This window comes from Schistocerca americana, chromosome X (genome assembly GCF_021461395.2).
Source record: "Schistocerca americana isolate TAMUIC-IGC-003095 chromosome X, iqSchAmer2.1, whole genome shotgun sequence".
NCBI lineage: Eukaryota > Metazoa > Arthropoda > Insecta > Orthoptera > Acrididae > Schistocerca > Schistocerca americana.
The window spans coordinates 738,291,154-738,319,013 of record NC_060130.1 but is presented as its reverse complement, the minus strand read 5'-3'; the positions used below and the strand labels follow the sequence as shown (position 1 = coordinate 738,319,013).

At 41.8% G+C, this 27,860-nt stretch overlaps 1 protein-coding gene across 1 annotated transcript in view; it reads left to right on the top strand.

Moving 5' to 3' along the window:
• The window catches only part of LOC124556294 (glutamate receptor ionotropic, kainate 2-like), a 414,191-nt gene that overhangs the window by 213,808 nt on the left and 172,523 nt on the right, over positions 1–27,860 (top strand). The gene's annotated exons all lie outside the window — the stretch shown is intronic.

Genomic DNA, 27,860 nt, shown 5'->3' with positions numbered 1-27,860 from the left:
CGCTATGAGAATTAGTGACAATAATTATATCTGGCAGGCAGCCTTAACTGCACGCGCAACGGCTTGATTGGCTAATTTCAGAGCTAATTAACTCGGAATCGCACAATTTATCGATTTTTTTCTTAACACTTGTTTCTCAGCAGAACTTACTCTGCAACAACCTAACAAGATTTTCTGACTGTTTCTGACTACCATTGTAAGAGTATATTGAAGAAGAGAGAGTTCTGAGGTTGGGCTTGATTATGGAAGCAAGAGTTAAGGAAAATCAAGTCACCTTCATAAGCTGTGTCGATTTATAAACGCGTTCAATAATGTTAAATGTAGGAAGATATTTGAAATTTTCAGAAAAATGGATGTATGCTGTAAGAAAAGACGGGTGATATACAATACGTATAATAACCGAAAAGTAATAATGAGAGTGGAAGACCAAAACCCAAGTGCTGTGATTATGAAGTGTGTAACACAAGAAAGCAGTTTTTCTCCCCCTACTAATGAGTTTATTGAAAAATTTACTATCAAAATTGGGGCCCACCTGACAGACTAAATGAAGAAATTTTGTTACCTGAGAAGCAAGGCAACTTATGACGGACGAAGCAAAAAAGACATACAAACAGATTAGAATAGTCATACAGGGCATCCATGGCGAAAATAATTTTGCCAGTATTAAACATTGGCCTTAGTTTGAGGATGAAGCTTTTGAATGTACTTCTGGAGCACAGCTTTGGGTGGAAGTGAATTATCGACTGGAGGAAACTGGAAAAGAAGGGAATCGATGCGATCGAGACATGGCGCTTTCAAAGGTGTTGAAAATTAATAGAACTGTTAACATAAAAAAGAAGTTTCTCCGCATAACCGGCGAGGAATCAACTATGTGGAAAATACTGAGAAGAAGAAGGGACAGGATGGTATAACATGTGTTAATACATCAGAGAATTACCTCTATGGTACTAGAGGGAGCTGTAGAGGGTAAAATACTGTAGGGGGAGACCGAGATTAGAATATACAGGGTGTTCGGAAATTCCCATTACAAACTTTCACGACATGTTGAGGGAAGTAAGTACATAATAAAAATGGTTCAAATGGCTCTGAGCACTATGGGACTTAACATCTATGCTCATCAGTCCCCTAGAACTTAGAACTACTTAAACCTAACTAACCTAAGGACATCACACAACACTCAGCCATCACGAGGCAGAGAAAATCCCTAACCCCGCGGGGAATCGAACCCGGGAACCCGGGCGTGGGAAGCGAGAGCACTACCGCACGACCACGAGATGCGAAGTACATAATATTTTGAATAGGAACCCACGTTCGGAAACGGTATCCACTTCTGTTTGGGGAACTGAATTAGTCGTGACACAGTAGAGGTATTAGGTACAAATTCGAAAGGAAAAATAGCGAAACATCCATTTTGTCACTTAAGCACTTATGTTTTTCGTATTAGGTGCATTGTACTACCACCTACTGCCAGGTACTCCATATCAGGGACCTCAGTAGTCATTAGACATCGTTTGAGAGCAGAATGGGGCACTCTGCGGAACTCACGAACTTCGAACGCTGGCCGGGGTGGCCGAGCTGTTCTAGGCGCTACAGTCTGGAACCGCGTGACCGCTACGGTCGCAGGTTCGAATCCTGCCTCGGGCATGGATGTGTGTGATGTCCTTAGGTTAGTTAGGTTTAAGTAGTTCTAAGTTCTAGGGGACTGATGACCACAGATGTTAAGTTCCATAGTGCTCAGAACCATTTGAACTTCGAACGTGGTCAGGTGATTGGGTGTCACTTGCGTCATACGTCTGTACGCGAGATTTCCACACTTCTAAACAACCCTAGGTCCACTGTTTCCGATATGATAGTGAAGTGGAAACGTGAAGGGACACGTACAGCACAAAAGCGTATAAGCCGGCCTCGTCTGTTTACTGACAGAATGGTTCAAATGGCTCTGAGCACTATGGGACTTAACATATCAGTCCACTAGAACTTAGAACTACTTAGACCTAACTAACGTAAGGACATCACACACATCCATGGCCGAGCCAGGATTCGAACCTGCGACATTAGCGGTCGCGCGGTTCCAGACTTTAGCGCCTAGAACCGGTCGGCCACACCGGCCGGCCTTGACTGACAGAGACCGCCGACAGTTGAAGGGAGTCATAATGTGTAATGGGCAGACATCCATCCAGACCATCACACAGGAATTTCAAGCTGCATCAGGATCCACTGCAAGTACTATGACAGTTAGGCGGGAGGAGAGAAAATTTGGATTTCATGGTCGAGCGGCTGCTCGTAAGCCACACATCACGCCGGAAATGCCAAACCACGCATCGCTTGGTGTAAGAAGCGTTAACATTGGTCGACCAAACAGTGGGAAAACGTTGTATGGAGTGACAAATCACGGTACACAGTATGGCGATCCGATGGCATGGTGTGGGTATGACGAATGCCCGGTGAACGTCATCTGCCAGTGTGTATAGTGCCAATAGTAAAATTCGGAGGCGGTGGTGTTACGGTGTGGTCGTGTTTTTCAATGGACGGGGCTTGCACCGTTCGTTGTTTTGCGTGGCACTATCACAGCACAGACCTACACTGATGTCTTAAGCACCATCTTGCTTTCCACTGTTGAAGAGCAATTTGGGGATGGCGATTGCTTCTTTCAACACGATCGAGCACCAGATCATAATGCACGGCTTGTGGTGGAGTGGTTACACGACAGTAACATCCACGTAATGGACTGACCTGCACGGAGTCTTGAATTAAATCCTACAGAACACCTTTGGAATGTTTTAGAACGCTGACTTCGCGCCAGGCCTCACCGACCGACATCGGTACCTCTCCTCAGTGTAGCACTCCGTGTAGAATGGGCTGCCATTCCCCAAAAAGCCTTCCAGCACCTGATTGGACGTATGCCTGTGGAAAGGAGAGGCTGTTATCAAGGCTAAGGGTTTGCCAACACCATACTGAATTCCAGTATTACCGATGGAGGGCGCCACGAACTTGTAAGTCATTTTCAACCAGGTATCTGGATACTTTTTATCACATAGTGTATGTCACAATGAACTGAAATTCGGGTGGCTAATCTTTAAATAAATTCGAGAACGCCATTACGGTGCATTTATTATTAAACACGAAAGAACAATTCACAACAACGCAATTTGGTACATATAACTTTTAAAAAGGCGGAAAATTAAGAGCGCTGGTGACATGGAGAACATACCTTGATTGTATCCTAAATACTGAAGAGACTAGCATGCAACAGAAATCTTTATTACACTTCATACAACTTCTGAAATATTTTTACGTTGTTGGCAGAATAATAAACGTCATTTGTTTCCTCATATAAAAATTTTACTGCATATTGCCACTGTAGAAGCAAAACTTTAATGTCACTTAGGCTTCCACGTGCATTTACTATGCCAAAAGTGGAATCTAACAATAAATATTTGACAAATGTTTTAGTTAGGCGCCTAAATCTTGGTGGGTCCCCGTCGTTCAGAACTGTCTGATTGGATCCGCTGTCGTGGCTTGTTCATACTTTCTCACACCACTGGTGTACTTCAGTACCATATCGAGTGCCCAGTCTGGCTCTGTGTTCCGAACTTAGAAACCGCTTCGCATTCTTCGCTATAACGTTTTACTTTGCTCCTCAAGAAAGCAAGTAATTCCTATTAACTGCTGCTTCCAATACAACGTTACGCCCAGCAGATAAAATGTTGTCGAAAGTAAGAGGAACGTCACATATCCCCTTCATTGTTTTCCTTTCAAAATTGTTTTTCTTGAATTAAATTCCAATTTAGGAAATAAGTAGAGCCATGGTATTGTAGCATGTAGGGGTATTCTTTACATTTTGTCATTTTTCTCTATGCAGTAAACTTATACATTGCCTAAGCCACAACAACAGTATATTAATGAAGCCTTTTGATGCCTTATTCAACTTCAGTAACTAAGAAATGGACTTACATTACAAACTTCCCTATACACTTAGTCTACATTAACTGATTTTTTTGATGTCTTGCTACAAAATAAAGACATTTTACAGTAAAATGAAGACATTTTACAAAATTACAGAAATACATCATATGTATACTAACTTTTTTTGCTCCAGATCATGATAATATTCAAATCCTACTTGACTTATTTTCACAGTATTAACATTTATTACGATTTCTAGTTTAATAAACAAGAAATACAACGAGGTTAACCTAGATATCGCACTATATTAAATAAGTCCTTTAAGACAAAAATATCCTGCTCTTTCAGTGCAGAACCAGATCAGATAATTATTTGTAATAAATTCTTTTTCAAATTCCACATTACACAAAATTTCAAATGTTCTCGTTAAATTAAGTTTTGAAGATAGTCATCACACAAATTTCATTTTTACACCACTCTGTATATACAAAGAAAAACGTCGCAGCCACGCTTTTATCCAGCCTGAGTACCATGTGTTAGAGTACATACACTCCTGGAAATGGAAAAAAGAACACATTGACACCGGTGTGTCAGACCCACCATACTTGCTCCGGACACTGCGAGAGGGCTGGACAGGCAATGATCACACGCACGGCACAGCGGACACACCAGGAACCGCGGTGTTGGCCGTCGAATGGCGCTAGCTGCGCAGCATTTGTGCACCGCCGCCGTCAGTGTCAGCCAGTTTGCCGTGGCATACGGAGCTCCATCGCAGTCTTTAACACTGGTAGCATGCCGCGACAGCGTGGACGTGAACCGTATGTGCAGTTGACGGACTTTGAGCGAGGGCGTATAGTGGGCATGCGGGAGGCCGGGTGGACGTACCGCCGAATTGCTCAACACGTGGGGCGTGAGGTCTCCACAGTACATCGATGTTGTCGCCAGTGGTCGGCGAAAGGTGCACGTGCCCGTCGACCTGGGACCGGACCGCAGCGACGCACGGATGCACGCCAAGACCGTAGGATCCTACGCAGTGCCGTAGGGGACCGCACCGCCACTTCCCAGCAAATTAGGGACACTGTTGATCCTGGGGTATCGGCGAGGACCATTCGCAACCGTCTCCATGAAGCTGGGCTACGGTCCCGCACACCGTTAGGCCGTCTTCCGCTCACGCCCCAACATCGTGCAGCCCGCCTCCAGTGGTGTCGCGACAGGCGTGAATGGAGGGACGAATGGAGACGTGTCGTCTTCAGCGATGAGAGTCGCTTCTGCCTTGGTGCCAATGATGGTCGTATGCGTGTTTGGCGCCGTGCAGGTGAGCGCCACAATCAGGACTGCATACGACCGAGGCACACAGGGCCAACACCCGGCATCATGGTGTGGGGAGCGATCTCCTACACTGGCCGTACACCACTGGTGATCGTCGAGGGGACACTGAATAGTGCACGGTACATCCAAACCGTCATCGAACCCATCGTTCTACCATTTCTAGACCGGCAAGGGAACTTGCTGTTCCAACAGGACAATGCACGTCCGCAAGTATCCCGTGCCACCCAACGTGCTCTAGAAGGTGTAAGTCAACTACCCTGGCCAGCAAGATCTCCGGATGTGTCCCCCATTGAGCATGTTTGGGACTGGATGAAGCGTCGTCTCACGCGGACTGCACGTCCAGCACGAACGCTGGTCCAACTGAGGCGCCAGGTGGAAATGGCATGGCAAGCCGTTCCACAGGACTACATCCAGCATCTCTACGATCGTCTCCATGGGAGAATAGCAGCCTGCATTGCTGCGAAAGGTGGATATACACTGTACTAGTGCCGACATTGTGCATGCTCTGTTGCCTGTGTCTATGTGCCTGTGGTTCTGTCAGTGTGATCATGTGATGTATCTGACCCCAGGAATGTGTCAATAAAGTTTCCCCTTCCTGGGACAATGAATTCACGGTGTTCTTATTTCAATTTCCAGGAGTGTATGAGCACCGTCTCTATTAACATTTCATGTAAAAAACGTTATTTATTTTGGACAAAACATACCAAATATTTTTACATTTTTCATGATGCTCATAGATTCTTATCAATTTTTCTCGTCCAAGTGACATAAAATATTGTTAAAGTTTACAGATAATTAGTTATAGAATTTACTTCCTTTGGATATAAAATAACATTCTTTAATTGAGTTATCTTACAAGGATATTAATCCAGCTCATGATAAAGTCTGTATTTACATCTTGTGTTTATAAACATATCGCACTGTAACACACCCACTCTCACATCACCGAGACCTCACTTCTCGCTCCCAATGTACATAGACTAGAAAGGTAGACCATTGCTGTGAGGACGCTCTCATTGATCAGCAGCGTGTTACGTCACTTGATAACCAGTGCTGGCGCAATTACATACTCACTAATGCGAATCTCACACAGTAAAACAATTTTCTCATGTCTTTTTTGAGCATCTCATTGATGGGGTTCAAGATGTTTCGAAAGAATTACTATTTGAAATATTGGAAAGGAAAGGTCAAGTGGCAAAAGCACTGATCACAACACTTTTCATTATCCTAAGCAGCTTCCAGCTTAAGAACATGACTGCACTGAATATTTATAATTTTAAGTGCTATTTTAATTCAGGCATATTTAGAGTATATTACGATGGAGACGACGAAATTCCCTTGTGATGTTGACGCGGAGAATTTAACGCGAAGTACCTGAAGACGACGCTGTACAGAGAACATTTATTTTCGTCGAAGCCCACTTCACTGCATCCCATTTGGTTCTTATACTCAAAAATCTAATGCGAATGAAAGTTCTCGGTCTTGCATGCAAATCAATGATTTTCTGTTCGACTGCGGAAAACTTGATTGTATTAATGTTGCTAATGATTCCATCATGCGTCTGCAACGTGAAATGTCTGCTCCATGGAAAAAATCGCAAAAATAATTTCGAAATCTGAGATTGCAGCAAACCACTTAGGTGATGGAGAAGTATGCCCACCTTTCAAAAGTACATTTATCCAGTCTCGTTTGGCTATTATTTGTGCATCGACATGGCATTTTGCTGTTGCAATTCTTAATGACTTGTATATGTTTTTCTACTTGAATGCAATACATCTTGTCAGGTATTTTAAGGCATCGTGAGTAACGTCTTCACTGGAGCTCGCTTAGTCACCAAGATCGGAACTTCCAAGCAAATATTCTTAATCTATAAAATCGTAGTGTGACCTGTCAGCCGCTTTGTTGCAGAACTCACTAGAAATAAGATTATCGAATTCTCCCACTGTTTTTTTTTTTTTCAGAGTTTTCGTCTTTGTCCTCCGCAATGGAAGCAGCAAGGGAAAAAGTTGTGTTTGTCACCTAGAAGGGATGGGACCATTATAAAATAATGCACCAAGACCACGAATTCTGGAAAAGAAGTTTTCCAGACAATCTTGACTCAGTCTGACAATCGGGATGTAGGTTGCCACTGCATATTTCCACATTTCACACCTATGAAAATTTCAGAAAATTAAGTTAACCAATCTTTTTTTTGAAATGGGGGAAGACTGTTTCTTTTTCCTACTTACACTTCCGAGCAAATTTACCAAAACTTCTTATGGGAAATGTTTTTGACTTATCAGCTTGTAAGGGGAGCTTTCTGATCTAGGGTGTACCTGACGTTCAACACATTGAAAACGTTGTGTATCAATTCAATGAAGCTTTCTTCGTGATCTTTATGGAGGTTAAAGCTCGGCCAGTGCGACGTGAAAATAACTGTGCAGTCATTCTAACGTTTTGATGCGCACTCGTATTCATGTGAGCCTCTGATAAGTGATAGGTGATCGAAAGATCACTTGTTTGATACTGCAGAAGAGCTTCTGTTGCCGTCTTTGTAAATACGGTATCGTTAACTAGGTTACCCTGGCGTCAACAAAGCGATTTCTTAATGATTTTAGCAAATGCGGTATGTTGTAAAAAAAAAAATCCTTGTGTTGTCCACAGGGTTCGAAAAATGCATCTAAGTTGTTTCCATAGTTTTGAATTTTTCGCTCTCATATCGCGTGTTATAACCCCATCTCCTTCAAGTTCCTTATTGATTGTCTGCAACAAATTTGTTGTCGTTGTCACACCGGAACCGTAATATATTGGCTGCTTCCAATTTGAAAACGAGCGTCTTATCATGGCTACTTGAACGTTCCTGTGTGGACTAACTACGACATCGTCAGATGAATCGTAGCTCACACGACAGTCATTGTTCATTTCATCAAAACTTAGGACAGTCATGGCCTCAGATGGTGTAAACATTGCTTACCTACCGTTAATTAAATCCAGTACTTCCTTTAAAATGCCTGGTTGACACTTAAACCGCTTTATCCATTTTTACAGTGTTGATAGACAGGACAAAGGGCAGTTCTTTCTTCTTAAGTAAGCATATGCTTTTGCAGACAAAGCACTCGAAGTTGGGTATTTGCAATGTCCCCCGAATTCTACTTTACACTTTTTTTTCCTTCATCAGGCACTGAATTTTTTCCCCGGGTGAAACACTGAGACAGCATATTCTTAACGTCCTTATTTACCCTTCCTCTATTATTACTAACAGGAACAGATGTTTTTAGAGATACACTCTGTCTCTAAGCTTTCTTTATAGCTGCAATTTTTTGCTCCAGTAAAGCGTTTCTTTACAATAGTCAATTCCTTCTATACGTTCTTAAATTCTTGCTCTTTAGTTATAACGATCGGATCAGGAGGAATTTCTGCGTTTATTGATTTCTCTAATTTTGTTTTCTTAGGAGACACAACTTCCAATGTTATGACAGCCCTATCCCATACTGCTTTGTTGTTATTAGACGTTCTCTTCATGTTAAGTCATCTTAGGTGTGGTCAGAACCTGCAACACCAGGTTTATTTCCATGCCAGTTAGGCATTTTATGGGATGGAGCATCTGACTTCGGCAAATTTACTGTAGGTCACAAATCATTTTGGGCGTCGCGTTTGTAATCCCGTGGACGAAAGTTTTCGAAACATATCCTTGTATTTTTAATGTTGATCTTGTTCTCACATTTACAGCGAGACAGCCGTTCACGTTGGGTTTCAAAGACTTTCGGAATACTATGGTAACGAGCGCCCTCGGTTCTACACAGACAGTTAATCTAGTTAGTTAGCAACAGCACAATACAACGTGTTTTTGCACATTTCACTCGTAAAATATTGTGAACAGCTCACAAGATTGCAAAAGATATCATTTCGTACAGGAATACGCCACAAGAAACGAACTACACACAGGAAATTGAGAACTCAACACTACCAACAACGGCGTGACTCCCATGGTAGTGACGGGAAGAACCGAATAAAAACAATGGTTTCAGTCGGTAGGTGGAAAACAACAGACTCATTCAGTTGTAGGTTTACATATCGGTTTGATCACTCACTCATTTTTTTTTTTTAAGTCAAACCAGTTTGTGGGAACAAACGATGGAAACAGTCGTTGCAGATTTTTTTGGGTACTGACTAAGTTATTCCCTCTATGTTTCAAGTCAAACCAGTCTGTAGTTTCTTCTGTCGGTCGAACCATGTATTTTATTCGTTCTTTCAGCTAAAACCACTTTTTACTATTTCAGTTGACTGAAATACTCATTCATTCTTCTCCTACATGGATAGCCCTATCCCCGGGACTACGTAAAGACATTGCACGGATTCACGAAAGTTAAAATAAGCAATATACATACGTCTTTAATGGTGTACTGAATAGACAAATTCTTCTTTCAATTATTTAAAACTCGTTAATATATACGATAAAGGTGTTCCAGATGCAATTAAGGAGTAACTAATGAGCATAAAAGTTTCCTTGGAGGAGCGTGAAGAAGAAAGGAACGTTTCCAAATTTTAGCGACTTTTTGCACTCTGTTCTACTGAAAAATAATGATGGTGTCTATTAATTAAAAAAATTTAAATCAGGAGGCGGCGCTCTGCCTCCTCCTGCTGCCAGGTGTTCATCCGGCACGAGGAGGTGGCCAGCCAGCATCTCTGCAGGCGCGGCCAGGCTACCTCCTGGCGCCGGATGCATACCTGGCTGCCGAAGTCTGCCGGCGGCGGTACCACACTCACGGTCCTAACGACGCAGCTCCACCACCAGACGGAAGAAGGGCTGAAAAAAAGTGAAAATCACTCAGACCTAGAGACCGAGATAAAGCAATCATAAGACAGACGTAACTGTCAGAGACTTGCGTCAGTAGGTTATTTCAGATTACGTGAAAGCACCAAGCCTGCAGAGTGAGTAAAAACGTTTCATGTAGCTGACGTGACAGCAGAGACTCTGTTTAGTTGCATTAGGTTGTTACAGTCGAGCCGGCCGCGGTGGTCTAGCGGTTCTAGGCGCGCAGTCCGGAACCGCGCGACTGCTACGGTCGCAGGTTCGAATCCTGCCTCGGGCATGGATGTGTGTGATGTCCTTAGGTTAGTTAGGTTTAAGTAGTTCTAAGTTCTAGGGGACTGATGACCACAGATGTTAAGTCCCATAGTGCTCAGAGCCGTTTGAGCCGTTACAGTCGATTGAAAAAAAACCGACTGAACGAAAAACCAATCGAGTCGCCAATCGGTTGTTAAAATTAGTCGATTTTCTCATCACTATCCCGTGGACACTGCTTAGTAGCTGCCCAGTGACGTCACACTTCGCTACTTCGCTAGGCCGGGCAACCGGCAACCGCGCGGGGACCCGGAATGCACCCCCTTGCCTCGCTCCAGCACTGACAGTGTCCGGCATATTCCGAAAGGTCATTAGCAGCGAGAAAACGCCTTGCCTGTCCATAATCCACTCCGTTCATTCACCGTAATGTGCTCATTGAGTACTGACAGCATCTTGTGCATGTTTACAAACATTAAACAAAACATGTTATTACACTTTCTGTAACGTTCGTTGTCTTCTGATAATCGGATTTCATTAATGTACGATATACATTCAACTCTACTTAATGTTGCGTATTTATGTTTAGCCAAACAGCTTTCCCCTAATTACCTCGACCATTTTTCTGTATCTACACATTATTCTCCTTTCACCGACTTAAACGTAGAACGTGATACGTCTAATGCAATTTGGTAAGGTGCCCTACTCACTACATACTGGCAAACAAAAATCTCGTAAAAATTCGCTATCTTACTCATATTTCAATAAACCTGCCTTGTTCGAAAACACATTCTGTTATTTTGAAAGAAAATTCTTTAATACTTCTTTTACAGATTTATTAAACATTTTAATTTCCTTTACTTTTACTTTCTGATACTTCTGTTTCAGTATATATTAAACTATTCCTTTCTTTCTGTGAAGTAATTTCATTCTTCTTCGTTTTGCATTGAAAGTGTTCACGCATCACCTTGTAGTAGCGTCGTCGGCGCTTCTTTGCGAGCACCAATAATAATATTGCAAACTTTATCTTATTGTTCCCCCTTGAACCATGGACACTGACGTTGGTGGGGAGGCTTGCGTGCCTCAGCGATACAGACAGCCGTACCATAAGTGCAACCACAACGGAGGGGTATCTGTTGAGAGGCCAGACAAACGTGTGGTTCCTGAAGATGGGCAGCAGCCTTTTCAGTATTTGCAGAGGCAACAGTCTGGATGAGTGACTGATCTGGCCTTGTAACGTCAACCAAAACGTTGAAAGCAAGGGCAAACTACAGCCGTAATTTTTCCCGAGGGCATGGAGCTTTACTATATGGTTAAATGATGATGGTGTCCTCTTGGGTAAATTACTGGGGAGGTAAAATAGTCCCCCATCCGGATCTCCGGGTGGGGACTACTCGGGAGGACGTCGTTATCAGGAGAAAGAAAACAGGCGTGCTACGGATCGGAGCGTGGAATGTCAGATCCCTTGATAGGGCAGGTAAGTTACAAAACTGAAAAAGGGAAATGGGTAGGTTCGAGTTAGATATAGTGGGAATTAGTGAAGTTGGGTAGCAGGAAGAACAAGACTCTTGGTCAGGTGAACACAGGGTTACAAATACAAAATCAAATAGGTGTAATGCAGGAGTAGGTTTCATAATGAATAAGAAAGTAGGAGCGCTGGTAAGCTGCTAAGAACAGCATAGTGAACGCATTATTGTAGCCAAGATAGACACGAAGCCCACGCCTACCACAGTAGTAAGAGTTTATATGCGAACTAGCTCTGCAGATGATGAAGAGACTGAAGAAATGTATGATGCGACAATAGAAATTATTCAGATAGTGATGGGAGACAAAAATTTAATAGTCATGGGGGACTGGAATTCGGTAGTAGGAAAAGGAAGAGGAGGAAAAGTAGCAGGTGAATATGGAATGGGGGTAAGGAATGAAGGAGGAAGCCGCCTGGTAGAATTTTGTGCAGAACATAACTTAATCATAGCTAACACTCGGTTTAAGAATCACGAAAGAAGGTTGTATATGTGGAAGAGCCCTGCATACACTGGAAGGTTTCAGATAGATTATATAACGGTAAGACAGAGATTTAAGAACCAGGTTTTAAACTGTAAGACATTTCTAGGGGGCAGATGTGGACTCTGACCACAATTTATTGGTTATGAACTGTAGATTAAAACTGAAGAAACTGCAAAAAGGTGGTAATTTAAGGAGATGGGACCTGGATAAACTGAAACAACGAGAGGTTGTAGAGAGTTTCAGAGAGAGCATTAGGGAACGGTTGACAAGAGCGAGGGAAAGAAATACAGTAGAAGAAGAATGGATAGCTTTGAGAGATGAAATAGTGACGGCAGCAGAAGATCAAGTAGGTAAAAAGTCAAGGGCTAGTAGAAATCCTTGGGTAACAGAAGAGATATTGAATTTAATTAATGAAAGGAGAAAATATAGAAACGCAGTAAATGAACCAGACAAACGGAATACAAACGTCTCAAAAGCGAGATCCACATGAAGTGCAAAATGACTAAGCAGGAAATGTAAGGATGTAGAGGAATATATCACTAGGGGTAAGACAGATACTGCCTACAGAAAAATTAAAAAGAGCTTTGGAGAAAAGAGAACCACCTGTATGAATATCAAGAGCTCAGGTGGAAAACTAGTTCTAAGAAAGAAGGGAAAGCAGGAAGGTGGAAGCAGAATATAGAGGGTCTATACAAGGCCGTTGTAGTTCAAGGCAATATTATGGAAATGGAAGAGCACATAGATGAAGACGAAATGGGAGATATGATACTACGTGAAAAATTTCACAGAGCACTTAAAGACCTAAGTCGAAACAAGGAACCGGGTATAGACAATATTACATTAGAACTCTGATAGTCTTGGGAGAGCCAGTCATGACAAAACTCGACCTCGGGGAAGATCAGTTTGGATTCCGTAGAAATGTTAGACCACGCAAGGCAATACTGACCCTATGGCTTATCTCAGAAGATACATTAAGAAAAGGCAAACCTACGTTTCTAGCATTTGCAAACTTAGGGAAAGCTTTTGATAATGTTGAGTGAAATATTCTCTTTCAAATTCTGAAGGTGGCAGGGGTCAAATACACTATTTGTAAAGTAACCAGATGACAGTTATAAGAGTCGAGGGTCATGAAAGAGAGGCAGTGGTTGGGAAGGGAGTGAAACAGGGTTGTAACCTACCCCAGATGATATCAGTCTGTATATTGAGCAAGCAGTAAAGGAAACAAAAGAAAAATTTGGAGTAGGAATTAAAATCCATGGTGAAGAAATAAAAGGACCTGGAAGAGCAGTTGAATGGAATGGACACTGTCTTGAAAGGAGGGTATAAGATGAACATCAACAAAAGCAAAACGAGGATAATGGAATGTAGTCGAATTAAATCACGCAATGATGAGGGAATTAGATTAGAAAGTGAGACACTTGAAGTAGTAGATGAGTTTTGCTATTTGGGGAGCAAAATAACTGATACTGGTCGAAGTAGAGAGGATATAAAATGTAGACTGGCAATGGCAAGGAAAGCGTTTCTGAATAAAAGAAATTTGTTAACATCTAGTTATATTTAAGTGTCAGGAAGTCTTTTCTGAAAGTATTTGTATGGAGTGTAGCCAAGTATGGAAGTGAAACAGCCGTTCTAGGCGCTACAGTCTGGAACCGCGCGACCGCTACGGTCGCAGGTTCGAATCTTGCCTCGGGAATGGATGTGTGTGATGTCCTTAGGTTAGTTAGGTTTAAGTAGTTCTAAGATCTAGGGGACTGATCACCTCAGAAGTTAAGTCCCACAGTGCTCAGAGCCATTTGAACCATTTTTTTTTTTTTAAGTGAAACAAGGACGATATATAGTTTAGACAAGAAGTGAATAGAAGCTTTCTGAAAGTTGAGCTACAGAAAAATGCTGAAGATTAGGTAGGTAGATCACGTAACTAAGAGGAGGTACTGGATAGAATTGGTAAGAAGAGGAATTCGTGGCACAACTTGACTAGAAGCAAGTTGGTAGGAAACGTTCTGAGGCATCCTAGAATCACCAATTTAGTATTGGAGACAAGCGTGGAAGGTAAAAATCGTAGATGAATAAAGTAAGCAAATTCAGAAGGATGTAGGTTGCAGTAGTTACTCATACATGAAGAAGCTTGCACAGGATAGAGTAGCATGGAGAGCTGCATCAAACTAGTCTCTGGACTGAAGACCAAAACAACAAACGTATATTCTTTGAACCATTTACCGTCAGGGTCATATTTCCGTTCTGAAAACCTATAACGTGTATATAGTCTACCAACAGATCCTTTAATATAGTGAAAGTGATACGTTATCCTTTACCACCAAATCAATTACTTTCAACACCGTTTATTGGCACCTTGTTTCAAATAATATTTGTTTCTTTATTGTATCACTGTTATGTCCAATGTCATCTACGATGTCAAGCCTCTGTACTGGTAATAACAGTACTCTGTCTCTCTTCCCTCCCTCCCCGCCTCTCTCTCTATGTTTATTATTTGCTATAAAGTCCTCCTACAGTGGTGCATAATTTATACTAGTGTCAATGACCGCTACTGCCTCTGTGCCCTTATCCTTAACATTCATTATAAACTGAAAGTTCTCATATTCTCTGCTCTTGTTTCTTCCTTCCTGCCTACGTTTTCTGTATCATAAGCGTTATATCGTCCATTATCATGAAATTTTGAACTCCCCAAAGTCTTTCTCTGTAACAATCATTACACAGTCTGTTGTCATGGAAGCGCGAATTCTCCCCCATATTCGCTCTGGCATAACCATTGTTTTGTCAACTATCAAGAAAATGTGAACCACACTCTTTCCTACCTACTTCTTTTCTCGAAAACACTTTACTTTGTCTCTCATTTTCGTTTGTGAAAATGTTGATTACTTTGTTACGGATTCCGTTCCAACGATCCTTTAATTTACGTCTTACACCCTTCCAACTATTACCCTTCGTTGCTTTCTCTAACTAAGTAACCACCTGACCCGAGCCTTCAAAATCTCCCGATGTGTAGTACTTTTCTTTGAGTAACAAATGGTTGACAGTACCTGCTCCCAAATAGTGGTCTTCGTTAATGACATTTCCACTATAATTAGTTATTGTAACCCTACTTCCCAATTTTGAATTTTATTTTTCCTTTACATTTTCAGCAGAAAAGTCAGTGTCTGTGCTATTGAAATTACTAATCTCACACCGAATAGCATTTACCTTCTCAAACACTTCCTTTGCATTACTTACATAAGATTTTCTAACAGAAACTACTTTAAAAGATAGAGGAGCTAAACACGATCATCTGGGACTAATTTGTCGTTTACATCAGAGACTGTCCATTTATAATTTTCAGTCCACTTACTAGTAGTAACCTGTGAAGTGTAGCTGTCTTTCTCATTTTCATTTACATCTTTACTGGGTTATAGCTGAATGGTTTCGCTCGTATTTTCCCCATTGATCCACTTATTCAATAATAAATTTCTTTCCTTGAGCAACATTTTTATTTTGTCGAAATTAATTTTTGTACCCTTAGCATTTTCTCTAATTTAATTATAATACCTGGAAAAATGCATGACATAATGATGTCTTGTAATACTTAATTATTACGACCAGTTTTGATCACTGATCATCTTCCAGGTAAGGAAGACTACATCACCATATGTCATACAAGCCGTAACATACGAGGTGCGGCTAGAAAAAAACCGGACTGATGCTGGAAAAAACATTTATTTAAATTATTTACAATTTCATGTTATCTCCTTCAATGTACTCTCCTCCTCGGTCTCTACACCGCTCCATACGAATTTTCCACTGTTCATAGCAATGCTGCAGATCATTTTCGGTAAGTCCATACATTACTTCCGTCGCTTTTTCTTTTATTGCTTCAACAGTCTCAAATCTAGTTCCTTTCAAAGCTGACTTGACTTTAGAGAAAAGAAAAAAGTCACAGGGGGCCAAATCAGGTGAGTAGGGTGGATGATCTAAGATGGGAATGTTGTGTTTTGCCAAAAACGTCTTCACTGACAACGCACTGTGAGCTGGGGCATTGTCTTGGTGAAGGATCCATGACTTTTTTCTCCACAAATCGTTCCGTTTTCTCCGTACTCGCTCACGTAGGGTAGCCAGGACGCTAATGTAGTAATGCTGATTCACTGTTTGTCCCTCTGGTACGCAATCAATGTGCAAAATCCTTTTGATGTCAAAAAAAAACAATCATCATTGCCTTGAATTTCGATTTTGACATTCGTGCTTTTTTTTGTCGTGGAGAACCAAGAGTTTTCCAATGCATCGATTGGCGTTTAGTTTCGGGATCGTAAGTAAAAAACCACGATTCATCGCAAGTAATAACATTTTGTAAGAAGGTGGGATCACTTTCAATGTTTTCCAGGATGTCAGAACAAATCATTCTTCGGCGTTCCTTCAGTTCAATTGTGAGACACTTTGGAACCATTTTTGAACACACTTTGTTCATGTTGAAACTTTCATGAAGAATCTGCCTAACACTTTCCTTGTCAACTCCTGTTAACTCAGACACTGCTCTGATTGTTAAACGGCGATCTTGTCGAACAAGTTTACCGATTTTTTCAATGTTTGCATCAGTTTTTGCTGACAATGGTCTGCCAGTGCGAGTGTCATCACTGGTGTCTTCGCGGCCATCTTTAAATCTTTAAACCACTCAAACACTTGTGTTCGCGATAAACAATCATCGCCGTACACTTGTTGTAACATTACAAACGTTTCACTTGCAGATTTTCCTAGTTTGAAACAAAATTTGATGTTAACACGCTGTTCTTTCTGTACACTCAACATTTTCCGACGCACAGACAAAACGTCAACTACTTAAAAGAGACGCCACGGGCAGACTGAGTGCAGGAGGCAGATGAAACTCGAGCAGTAGGCGGAGCGAGAGTCACGTGACAGGCCACGCGACTTTCAGCCTTATTGCATTCGTTTTATTGTTTCACCAGTACTAGTCCGGTTTTTTTCTAGCCACACCTCGTATGACCAACAATTTAAACATAGTCAAATGTGTAAAACAATGATTATAAGTTTCTAGTGATAAGGCAGTGTGGCTCAATCTGTGACAAGCGACAAACCCGCCAAAGGTACACATTGCCTTATCCTCGCATCATTGATTTATACGCTGACACTCGTAATAATCTAGCTACTGTCATTTTGTTGCCCAGTATGCTCAAACAATTCTGTACCTTTCCCAAATCACTGCTTACTGTTCTCATTGTATTCCATGTGTACTGTTCTACCTTCGTAGTTAACTCATGTCTCATGTTGGCGTTCCTTAGAATAATCTTTCCTGAATTCGAAGGTTGCTTAGTATGCCATTACACATAGTTTTGGTAGTGCCCGCCATCAGTTGTACTGGCCCAGTCATGTCGTTCAACTTAAGTAAATCCTCATTATCCACTGTTTGAAATACCGTCTTCATTGTCTTTCCTCCTGCTTCCAACCAGCCTCTTTTCTCATGAATTGGCGTCTGTGGCACAGTGGCAGTCATTTATGACAGTTGAGCTCTTAGTCACATGATAGCCTCAGTTCTTGGTATTCGCCCTGTATCTTAGTGAGAACTTTGTTCTTCTGTGCTTCTTTGTGGAACTCTATGAATGCATCTTGCAAGCTGCAAACTTCGTTTCTTATTCCCACACATCTAAAGTCAACCATCATATCCACTGATGATTGGAAGCAGCACGCTCATTTGTCTGGCAAACAACACACCTGATTCTAATGGCTGATTGTGAACTGTGTGCATTATTCCTCTGCTGGTGAAATGTAGCAGCACCAGGACTACAACATTCTGTCCGGTTGTGCCTGCTGATCTGCCACCTGAGGAAGAGAATTTGATAATTCCCATCCTCCTTCAAAAACGCGTATAAATAAGAAACCAACTGTGAAATAACCTGTGTTAAAAACACTAACTGTAACGACCCACAGTAACTAAAATAAACATAAAATCACAGTAACGTTTTAGCAAGAATAAAAAAATGATGAATGCATTAAATAACTTCAGACATAACATAACAAAATCCAAATGTTACTACTTGTCACGTGGCCTCAATGCGTAGGGTATGCTACATGTATCTTGCTTATCTATCGGTAAATGGTTACTGACTTTCTTAGTCGTTTTCACGTCACTGGCTTGGTTGCTGGAATTTTTAGTAATGCAACCATCATTCCTTTAAAAGGTTTAACTATACCAACATGGTCAATGGACGTTTTAGTTGGTTGCACCTTAACGTTCACTCGTGAAGTCATCTCAATGACTTGATGAGAACCCTGAAACTTAGTCAAGAACTTCTTCTTCTTTTCCTTAGGAATGTAAGGATCAGTGAATAACACCCCACTGACCCACTCGATATTGAGGCAGGTTTCCCGCATACTGTTCTGACTGTTTTTGTCGTACAAAGGCTTTAGTGTTGGCTCAGTTCACTTTCTGTCATATCTCATGTATCCTCTGCGCAAATATTTTGACTGATTCACAGTTAGGTCCTAATTTAGAAATCATGATGCCAAAGTGGGATGGTATTCCTGCTGCACACCACCTAAATGCTAATAAACCGATGCTAGAATCCTTTTTAGAATTACATGCTGAAGCTATATATTGGAGGTATGTATCCCAATCAGTGTGCTGACTATTAACGTAAAAATCAAATATTTTAGAAATTGTGCTATGTACTCACTTTGTTCTGCCATTAGTCTTTGAATGGAACCAACTTGTTTGTAATATCCAGATATGAGGTACATGACATAACTGCTTCATTAATTATGATACAAAATTTTTACCCTAATCTGTAATTATGTTATCAGGGACAGCAGATTTAAGTATCAAGCTGTTAACTATAGTATGAGCTACGTATGAGCCTGCTGATCAAGAATCGTTACCATTTCCGTAAACCTTGAAAAGTGATCTACGAGTATAATTGCCTGTATGGTTTTAATCCCTATGGGTGTTCTACTGAACAGTCCCTGGTTATTAGCACAATTATCTGAAAAGGCTTGACGCCTCTGGTAATCTTTTCAAAGGGCTTTTTAGATGAATAAGTCTGCTATCTGTGCACAGGTGACACAGTCCTTTATGTACTGCTCAACATCGTGTTATTTTGTCTTCCACCTGAATCTTTCCGTGACTTGTCTGTCTATCATTATGCATCCATTCATCTGATCATGTGCTTGTTGCAACATCGCATTGGAAGCCATGACATGCCTGTGTTCAATGCCACTCCATTACACTTTTCCCAAGTGTGTTAATAATGCAGCCTTTCTACTCAACGTATCTACATACTGAGCTTTCTAAGCGCTTTATGAAAAATCTCGTAATCAAACTCAGAGTTTGAGTGCCCACCTTGTTAACCTACTTGAAGGCACTGTCAGCCCTAACAGTTATTTCAGTTATGTGTGATCTGTTATCGCATTAAATTTTTAGCCATATAAAAAAATCCATATAAACACGCTAGCTTTTCCTTTTCCATACTGCGGTAGTTACAATCTGTTTTGTTCAGCTGTCTTAAAGCATATGCTACTGCATGTTCCTTTCCATCAATATTCTGGCTCAGAATACAACCAACCACTTCATAGCTGGTATCGCCCAAGAGAATAACTTCCTTCTCAAAATCAGGAACAATCAGTACTGGATCAGAAATTAAAGCTGTCTTCACAGTTTAAAACGCCATTTCACATTCTTCTGGTCACTGGAACTTCACAACCCTTCCTTAATAGTCGATTCAGTGGTTCTGTGATCTGTGCAAATTTTTTTATCAATTTTCAATGATAATTACTAGGTCCATAAATGACTGTAGTTGCTCGGTAGTCTGTGACGATGCAAGGTTCTGAATTGCCTCTGTTAGGTGTGGATTAATTTGAACCCCCTCCTAATCACATGTCACAGGTAGTTCACCTGTGCCTGCAAAAAATGGCATTTATCTGTGCTAAGTGTCAGACATGCTGATTTTAGTCTACTGGACGTTTCACATGTTCTGCCATATCTTTCAAGAATACAGTGATAGTGTCCAAATATATCATGCATGCTTTAAGCTTCAGTCCATTTAGCACTCTGTCTAAAAACATCTGAAATGTGGCTGGTGTGTTTTTGAGTCAAAACCGCATCCTTTTGTACTGGTAATGACCTCATGGCACTGTGAAAGCTGTCTTTGGTCTATCCTCTAGGACTACCAATAGCTGGTGATATCCACTTATTCCATCCGTCACTGCAAAGTAATGGCACTGCCGTAAGTTGTTCAACATATCTCATATCTGTACGGTTTGGAATCGTATATGCGCCAGTCACTGTCTTAGCATTGAGAGATCTGTAGTCGTAACAAGCAGTAAGAGTCTTCCAGCTTCCGTGTTTTGCATCAGTTAATACGTATGCATGTTAATGTTCCGAATACCATCTGGAAAGGCTTCTACCAATTCACAATGCTTTTGCGTTAAAGTACTCAGCTCTTCTCTGAAGAACCTTGTGTTATTCTGCTTACATAAACAGTAAGCCCACTGTTGAAACGTCTGTGTCTTGGTAATAATTCTTAATATAAAACTTCCTGGCAGATTAAAACTGTGTGCCCGACCGAGACTCGAACTCGGGCACACAGTTTTAATCTGCCAGGAAGTTTCATATCAGCGCACACTCCGCTGCAGAGTGAAAATCTCATTCATTCTTAATATAAATTGTATACTTTAGCTTCGTCTGTCAGACGCAAATTAACCACGCGGAGACAAGTCTCGCCTGAACAACCACTCATTGCCGCGGTAGCCATAATATCGTTAATTATCATAGTTACATCTTTGGTCATTTTGAAAGAGAAAGGCTTTATTAATGTAATTTCTGATGGATTCAGAGGAGGAGACGGTACACTCAAAACTGCCTTCGCTCATTTGATTCCAGTTGCAGTTGTTGCTGAACGCCATGTAAAGCTTCAACTTGCAAAAGTAAGCATTAATTACACACTGGTGTTGCTGAGAATTTACATTTAACAGTGCCTATAGTTGATCTGTCAAAGCAGCAGCACGTGTGTTTGGCATCTTGTATAAACTACAGCCGGCCGAAGTGGCCGTGTGGTTAAAGGCGCTGCAGTCTGGAACCGCAAGACCGCTACGGTCGCAGGTTCGAATCCTGCCTCGGGCATGGATGTTTGTAATGTCCTTAGGTTAGTTAGGTTTAACTAGTTCTAAGTTCTAGGGGACTAATGACCTCAGCAGTTGAGTCCCATAGTGCTCAGAGCCTTTTGAACCATTTTTTTATAAACTACAACTGCTGTTTACAATAACAAACAATCCCTCTGCCACTAGAGGGCTCCGAATTGTAACGTGTAACATGGTGGTGTGTATCGTAGCTATGTTGGTGCATGAGAAACAGTGTACTGTAATCGAGTTTAGAATTTGAAGAGTTCATTTGCAAATAGAGCAACCTCTCCCTCAACATGAAAATGCGACCACACACGAGCGCTACAACATCTGCAACAACCCGACGCCTTTGATACACTTCCATCAATCATTCACCATATAGTCCTGACTTGGCCTCATCCCATTTTCATTCGAGGTCTGCACTTCGATAGTGATCAATGGTGCAAGCAGAGGTGGGGTTGTAGCTCCGTCAAAAAATTCAAACATTCTACAATGACGGCATCAACAAACTGGTCTCTCCTTAGGAGAAATGTGTTCAATGCCAGGGTGACAGCGGTGAGAAATAAAACCGGTAGATATGAGGAATAAAGATGAAGAATGTTAATAAAGTTGATTTCACTCAAAACGTTGCACGAGTTTTCACATAAATTTGGAGGTATTACCTTTTAGCACGCCCTCATAGTGCCTGTGACCAGCACTATCTTAGCACATGGCAACTCATGCACTGCAAGGTTACAAAACTTACACGGCTCTGGCCTTAAACATATCTGTTTAAAAATTTCTCTAATTTGTGATAAATCTGCAGGTTCCTGTTGCCGGACAAGGGTAACCTTAAGGTTTTAACGAATGACCCTACGTCCTACCATGGCCACACACGCAAAAGGCCAACAATAAAGAGAAATGTTTATTCACTGCACCGCCTTATGCCGGTACGGGGAGGTGAAGGACGTTGCTGCAGATGTGGTGCCAACGAACCGTTGAGATGACACCTACCGCTGTCAGCAGAAGTAGCAACGTCATAGTTTCTGGCGAACACTGCTGGTATGTATTCCTTGCGGAAACCTTTTGGGATAGTCCTTTCGGCTGCTGCTTTCATCAATCCTACAAACCTTGTGTAGTTCTCAGGTACTGCTTGAATCCACCGGATGTTAGCATCAGTCTAGTTGGTATACAACTTTCAGTCTGCCTTCCGGAAATTCCATCGTGGTCTGGGCGTGGAATGCATAACTGGTAATTGGAATCCGATTTTGTATATTACTGGCCTGTGTTGACTATGGGGAAAATCTTGAAGCACTTGTCTCTGAACTCGAGGGACTGGTGTTATTAAGCCAGGGGTGACAAAACATAGATCTGGTATGTAATCTTGCTTCCAGCGGGCTGAGTGAAAAGTACCCCTGTATTTCGGGTCGTAGACTTGAGTCAGATTGTTTACTTCAACCCATTCTACCAACTTAATGCCGTTATTGTCATCCTGATAGTAGCCCCAGGATGTATGATCACTGTTAAAATCCCCTATTATAATATTTTCACTCGTGGGGACAATCGCTATATGATCAGGCCAGGGTGAGGAAGGAGGTTTGTAGACATTTGTAATCACCGTATTGTCTGTTTGTACAGATGTGGCAAAGAAAGAATGGTATTCGGAGGTCGGGATTACGTTGTACTGACATATGTCATTTTTAATATATGTGGCAATTCCGTAGTGGGCATGGTGATGTGTTGCCAATATTTTATACCCAGGAATTCTACCTCGAGCTAACAGCTGTTCGTCGCTTTCAGTGTGTGTTTCGTGCAGTACTAGAACGTCCACTTTGTGTTCCTCTAAGATCTTAGCGAGTTAATCACTCTTGGCTCTACTGACGCCTTCGATGTTTCATTGGCATATAGTTAGTTGTGGGCCTATTGTTCGTGTTTGGAACTGTACGTCCTTAGAAGGACTATTTAGTGTTTTCGTCTCGTCGTTGCCGTGAGACCAAGAGGGGCAGTACGGTGGTATCTTAATCATTGTTGCTTACTTAGCACAACCCAGGGGTCACGTGTAGGGTACATTGAGGTAAACCTACGGGCGTGATGCAGTGAAAAGTGTTGAATATGTATCTCATTCTGCAGCTTCTGTCTAGCATGTTGGGGTCTCAATAGACACTGTCGATCGCTGCGAACAGGAAGAGCCAACTGCAAAACGAAGACGCTTTATTGAATCAAGAATGGCGTGTGCACGACAAGTCCGCAACCGCATCATGACTCAGAGCAGTGATCGATTCAATTTTAATTATCACTTGTCAGATGCACAACTCTCTGAACCGCCCTTGTTTTCCTAACATGCAACTATTATCCCAGAACAAGAACTGAAATTAGCTATCAGTTTGTTTAAATTAGTATTCAGACTTACGTCATGAATTGAATGTGCTACACAGCCGAAATGATTTTATGAAAGCGTCAACCGCTGTAACTATGTTAAACTTTCTTTACTAAAGCAATTTGGCAAAAAGCTTTTTCTAAGAGTATTAAACTTCTGCAGATAACAGTAATCTTTCAAATGGCAACAGGAGAAGCTTCTCTACACTAAAGCGTGTGAAAACATTCGTCCGTAATACTATGAATGAGGACAGCCTTTGTGCACGTGCGGTATGTTCTCTCTAAAAAGAACTACTGAATCAGCCAAACTCCAATGAAATGGTCATAGACCATTTTGGAGCGCAGACGGGAAAACAAGATGATTTCATATACAAACAAATGAATTAAGGTAAGCAAAAATGCATGAATAGGTGATATGAAGCAATTCCTTTGTTGTAACCATTAGTTTAGCTTAGGAAATAAAGAGCAAAAGAAAGCGTAGTGACATGTTTAGCTGCTGACGTTATATTTTCCAAAATGCGGCTTGTTTTGTTAAAAGTCAAATTTGCCGACAGTTTAGCGCAAGAAACCGTACTAAAATCTACGCGTTTGGGAGAGATCTTCCATGCGCTATACCACTTAAAATGCGTAAATTCGTAACACACAAATCCAAATAGTACGATAAATATGGTATGCAAATTAAAATGCCGGTTGCTCATATCACCCAGTCACAGCGTAAGACCCGTGTCGTCACGCAAACATCGCTGTTTCGTCACGTGAACTCAAACACCGCAGTCTGAACACACGAAACATTAAAGTCCGAAGCTTAGAAACGAATACAGCAAAAACAATAAGCGAAGCTAACATATACCGCATTAAAAATCACTCCAAAACCTGTCTTTCAATACGATTTGTTGTTGTAAACTGTCGGGAAAAACGACGTCAGGGGATAAACAAACCATCTATAGATTTTATCTCGGAGTTAGCTTTTGATGCTATTTAGTAAGTGATTATGAAACGGAAAGAAGGTATCGTATGTAAACGTTTGGCTAGATCTGTAGCGTAGCCCGAGGTCTTCGTTGAAATGGTTCAAATGGCTCTGAGCACTATGGGACTTAACTACTGTGGTCATCAGTCCCCTAGAACTTAGAACTATTTAAACCTAACTAACCTAAGGACATCACACACATCCACGCCCGAGGCAGGATTCGAACCTGCGACCGTAGCGGTCGCGCGGTTCCGGACTGTAGCGCCTAGGACCGCTCGGCCAGAGGTCTTGGTTAGTTCCGATCGATAACTATCGCAGCCTTCCCCAGTATGGAAATCACGAGCCACGTCTGATCCAGATTAACTGTCGACATAATTGTAGGAGCGTAACAATGGGTTAAGGCGTTGATTTTAGCTGATCTTCATACAACTCTTTTGATACCTTTGATTTCCAGGATTCCTTTCATATGCATTTCCTCTTCAAATACCGATTGGTCAGAGTTGAAAACAAATGCCTTACTGAACGATGGAATCAGTTTGTTAATCTCATTTACAAATTTCGGGCCTATTCCGCAGTTTGTTGTGCATCGTCAAGTTCATGCTTGATTTGAAATTTCGATATCTTTCGTCTTCCAATTCTGTATCACAGTTTGAAGTCATGCAAACATCCACTGCTTTCCTTGAAACTACTTTAATCTACAGGATGATTATAATTAGAGTTAAACTTTCAAACCTCTGTAGAAATAACACTACTGGTCAGAATGACGTCAAATTGCAACGGAATATTATCGGAGAATGTAGAAAACGTATGGCAGAAGAAAAATAAATAGTTACAAAATGTAGCAACAGATGGCGCTGTAAGCATCATATGCTAATAGTGGTCGACAACAAATAACAGATGAATCATAGATCAATGCCTCAGGTGTACGTTTGACGTTAAACAAACTGTACTACTCAATGTGCATCGGTTACGTAAGCCCGTCCACCACGACAAGGTCATATCACATCGGATGGTAAATAACGGTTTTTAATTGTCCTGAGGCCAAAAACCGCATAAAAAGTATCACTCACATCTGTTTTTAATTGTCCTGCGGCCACAAACCGCATGAAAACATGAATCACATCAGTTTTTAACTGTCCTCAGGACAAATACCGCATAAAAAGGATCAATCAAAATCAAATCGGGTTATTAATTTCCTTGTGACTGGCGCAAAACGTCTTCAATATGATGTCCACCGTTTTCTGTAACATGTTGAAATCGAGAAACAGCATGTTCCACAACTGATGGAAGTGTTTCCGGGGTCATATTCAGAATGTGTAGCGCAATGCGTGCCTTCAGTGCAGCTATGTCTGCAATCGGAACACTTAACACAACATCTTTCAGATAGCCCCACAGCCAGTAGTCACACGGATTAAGATCAGGTGATCGGGACGGCCAGGCTGTAGGGAAATGGCGGCTGATAATTCTAGCATTTCCGAAATGGAGCAGTAGCACTTGCTTAACTGGATTTGCAGTGTGCGGAGGTGCGCCATCTTGCATAAAAATGATCCCATCCACACATCCACGCTGTTGGAGAGCTGGAATGACGTGGTTGCGCAAAAGATACTCATAACGCTTACCAGTGATGGTATAGTAACAGGACCGCCAGAGCCTGTCCCTTCGAAAAAATATGGCTCTATGATAAACGATGCAGTAAATCCGCTCCACACAGGGACATTTTTAGGAAGAAGTGGTACTGGTTGATTTTCCGTTGCCCATATTCGAAAATTCTGTGTACTGACATATCCTGTCAGATGGAAGTTTGCTTCGTCTGTCCGCAAAATCTTCCACGGCCAATCATTGTCCACTTCCATGCGAGCAAGAAATTCTAAAGCAAAGATCTCTCTTGCTGGCTGGTCAACAGGAAGCGACTCACGCACATGGATAGTTCTGAATGGGTAGCAAAGATGGATGTTTCGTAGGATTTTATGCACCGTGGTCACGGGTATATCCAATGTTCGGGCAATTCTCTGTGCACTAGACGTTTGCACACCACCTACTCACCTCGTCCTGCATTGCTGTGGTCTCTGCTTCCACTGTTGTAGAATCAATTCGTTTCCTCCCTCTACCAGGTTGCACACCAAAAGAATCGGTCTTTTCGAATTTCCGAATCATTTTATCCAGACCGACAGCAGTCATCGCACCAAGGCCTTTTTTCAAACCCTTCAGTGTCTGGAACTTCTACAGAGCGACGTGTGCAGAGAAATTATTCATGTAATACAGCTTTACAAGCAGAGCGCGATCCTGCATTGAAACAGTCATGGCGAACATTGCAAACGCGAAAGGAGGATAAGCCTTTTCTTTCCTTTATTAAGTTTAGATTCCTCTCAGTTGGGGGCGGGCTGGCAGCAGCTTAATACGCCGTTCCTCAGCCTACAGAAGAGTTAAAAACATAATGATAAGATAACAAACAATAAAAACGGGCGATAAAAAGGGTGAATTTTTAAAACTGTAAAATGGCGGAAAGTTGTGGAAGTTAAAATATAAAAACAAAGGGCTGGTGATGCTAATTAAGACACACAGTAAGTAGACAGGTACAATAGTAGACAGACAGTTAAAAAAACATGGCGACAGTCAGCTTTCTGTTCGCAAGTGATAAAAAATCACACCTAGCGACATATGGTTTCTGTTCGCAACACGAAAAAAAGGCGACGCACAACACAGAACACTGACTTAAACACCACACTATAGAGTAGACACGAAGATGACTTACTACACCTTAAGGCAGATGGGGGAAAAAGTGGGGAAAAGCAAAGGGGGGTGGGAGCCGATGGAGGCTCTGAGCACTATGGGACTTAACATCTGGGGTCATCAGTCCTCTAGAACTTAAAACTACTTAAACCTAACTAACCTAAGGACAGCACACACAACCATGCTCCAGGTAGGATTCGAACCTGCGACCGCAGCGGTCGAGCGGTTCCAGACTGAAGCGCCTAGAACCGCTCGGCCATAACGGCTGGCGCCAATGGAGGGAGAGGACACTTAAAAGAGGGGAGGGGGGGGCGGGGCAGATGTGTAAAGGAGCGGGGAAGGCAGAGGAGGGGAAAGCAAAAGGACTTCGGAGAGGGAATGGAGTCAAAGTGAGAGTAGGCAGGGAAAAAC